Genomic DNA, 2,673 nt, shown 5'->3' with positions numbered 1-2,673 from the left:
CGGGTGTGTACAGGTCTGTTTATTTACAAATATACCGACGTTGTCTTTGCTCGTGGTTGCTTCCGTTTTCTGCTCTTGTGGGAAGAGGCGGAAGGTTAGAGTGGAAGGCGGGTGACAGTGGTAAACGCTAATAAATAATTTAACAATGACAAGTTATTAAATAAAATGTGTGTGGGGATGGCGGGTGGCAGTGAGAGTCTGTACAGCGGAGCGGAGGAGTGGTACAGCCGGCCCACACCCGCTGTTGGCGATGTCACCTTCCGAAGAGAGCCACGTGTAAGCTTGTCCTTTCTGCTCACGTGGCCCGGGTGCCGGTGCGGTCTGGGAGCCTCCCGGCGTGGCGGGTGTGAGTGTGAGCGCATGCGCGTGTGCACGGGGAGCTCCTCCCACGGCAGGCAGAGTCGGGTGTGGCCCCTTGGTCAGACCCTCACACCGCGGGGTCCCTCTGTCCCCGTGGCCTCTGCGAGGTCCTGGGATGGGATGGCAGGGCCCCTGGCTGGGGCTAGGCCCAGCTTCTCATCCTTCCTCTGCCCTCCCTCCCGGAGCTGTCCCCAGCAGCGAGCCGGAGCTAGGCTTTTCTCCACAACTCCCTGGCCCACCTCTCTTCTGCCTCTTCCCTCTGGCTCTGACTCAGCCCCACAGTGCAGAGAGGCCCCGTCAGGGCAGACACAGGGTGATCCTTGCTCCTCCTGCGCTTCCTCCAGGCTCACCCCAAACCCCACAGAGCCTCCCTTCCCTGAGCCTTGGGCTCTGCACCTGAGAAACGGGTCCCTAACAACATCGAGGCAGCAATGGGATGGAGCTCAGCCTCTCCCAGGAGAGTGGCATGGTCTTGCTGGGCTGTGTCCCTCCTGGCCAGGCCTGGGACTCCGAGCCACAGCTAACGGGGCAACTCAGAGGGCCTCGCGGCTCTGACAACCTGGGGGTCATGGCGTGGGTGTCCCAGTACCGGCTCCTGGCTGGGGACCCTGCATGGAGGCGGCAGAGCCCAGGGCTGCCCTTGGGGATCTGTCGGATCCCGAAGGGCAGGGAGGCCCAGGCCAGGCACTGGTGAGGAGGGGCTGGCGTGGTGGCCTGGTCTCAGCTCAGGCTCCTAGCTCAGGTTTCCAGTGGTGCTGTGAGGGTGGGACCTAAAGGACCAGGCCTCCCGGGGCTGGGGTGTCTGCCCTGGGGCTGTCCCATGTGTCCCTGGCACCACTCACCACTGCCTTGGTCTCAGGGCCGGTCCAGGAGGACCGAGGGTGTTGGCGGAAGCCTTGGCCACGTTCTCTGTGTGACAAGAAGAGCACAGCAGGGCCTGGCTGGCTGCTGGGCCACATCCTCCCCCTGACTACTCTGGTGGCGAGCAGGGTGGGTGTGAGCGTGGGGGCTGGCGGCAAGTGGATGACCCTCATCTCGCTCAAGTGCTCAGAGGCTGGGCTCAGCAGACTCAGGGCCGTTGCCCGGGGCTGGACTTGGGAGTCAAAGGCGGGGAGGGCACCAGCACCCACACGGGGCACAGTGATTAGCAGGGGCCAGTGCGGGGTCACTGGGAAAGGCTGCCAGCTGCTCTCACTTCTCCTTTTGGCAGGGGACAATGGAGGAGCCAGGTTGGGATGGACAGAGTGTCTGCAGCCCTTGTGGGCCAGGGAGGCAGAGATGCATGGGAGTGCACCGGCTAAGGCCAAGCAGCACCACACAGCGAGAGGCTCCCAGGGCCCCAAACCTCAGGGGAGACACAGGTGCCAGCTCCTCACCAGCAGAAGTACTTGGGAGGGAGAACCAGTGGTCACAGAGCTGGTGTGCAGAGAAACACCACAGGCTGATAGAATCAAGGAAATGGAAACAAGCCATGTCCTTCCCTCCTCTCTTACCTACACACCAAAGGAGGTGTAGCACAGCTGTCACATGGGTGCTGAGCCTAGGAGACTCATTACAGAAGGGCAGGGTAAGTTTCCAAGGTCACGTGGCCCAAACCACTCATTGGCTCTTTGGGCACATTAACAGAGGCAGAGTGCCTAAAGCTGAGGGGGTGATGGGCCTGCTCACTGTGGGCTGGCTAGGTCAGTGTGAAAATCAGGTTATAGCTGCCGCACATCTTTAGAGAGGAAGGTGGAAGCCAGCCAGAGGCTCAGTTTCTGGAGGAAGAGCTGGAGAGCTGGGAAGCCTGTCTGAGAAGCAAGGACTGTGGGCTTGAAAGGGCAGAAGCAAACCAGCAGGAAAGGGCCGCTGACTCGGGGGTCGCTGAGGCAGTGAGCTCCCTGTCACAGGAGGCTGTGAGGAGAGCAGGGGCGGCTTGGAGAGAGCCAGGATGGCTGACTCTCGAAGTCCTGTTCTACCTGGAGGTTCTGCTGTTTGCCTGATCTCCGTCCTGAGCTGCAGGTGTGGGGCGGCCCTCCCTGCTCAGGCGGCTCCATGTGGCCCAAGGCCAGGACACACCTGGGTCCCTCCTGCCCGCTTGGCCTCCGTTCCCCTTCTCCACGCGGCCGGGTGGCCAGAGCACCCTCTGCACTCTGCCCCGGACCTCTGCACGTGTGTGTGTGTGCGCGCTGCGTGTGTCTGCCTGGGGGCTGCAGGTGTGTGTGCGTCTCCTCCCCACTTGCGTTCCACGCTCGGGCTGGGAGGGTGGGCGACCCCAGGCTGCCCAGAGCGGCAGGTGGGGACCAGCACAGGGGACTGGGGCACCTCCCCCGG

Source organism: Fukomys damarensis, unplaced genomic scaffold (assembly GCF_012274545.1).
Source record: "Fukomys damarensis isolate Sample0158 unplaced genomic scaffold, DMR_v1.0_HiC HiC_scaffold_36, whole genome shotgun sequence".
In the NCBI taxonomy this organism is placed as follows: domain Eukaryota; kingdom Metazoa; phylum Chordata; class Mammalia; order Rodentia; family Bathyergidae; genus Fukomys; species Fukomys damarensis.
Note: the sequence above shows the minus strand (reverse complement) of the source record.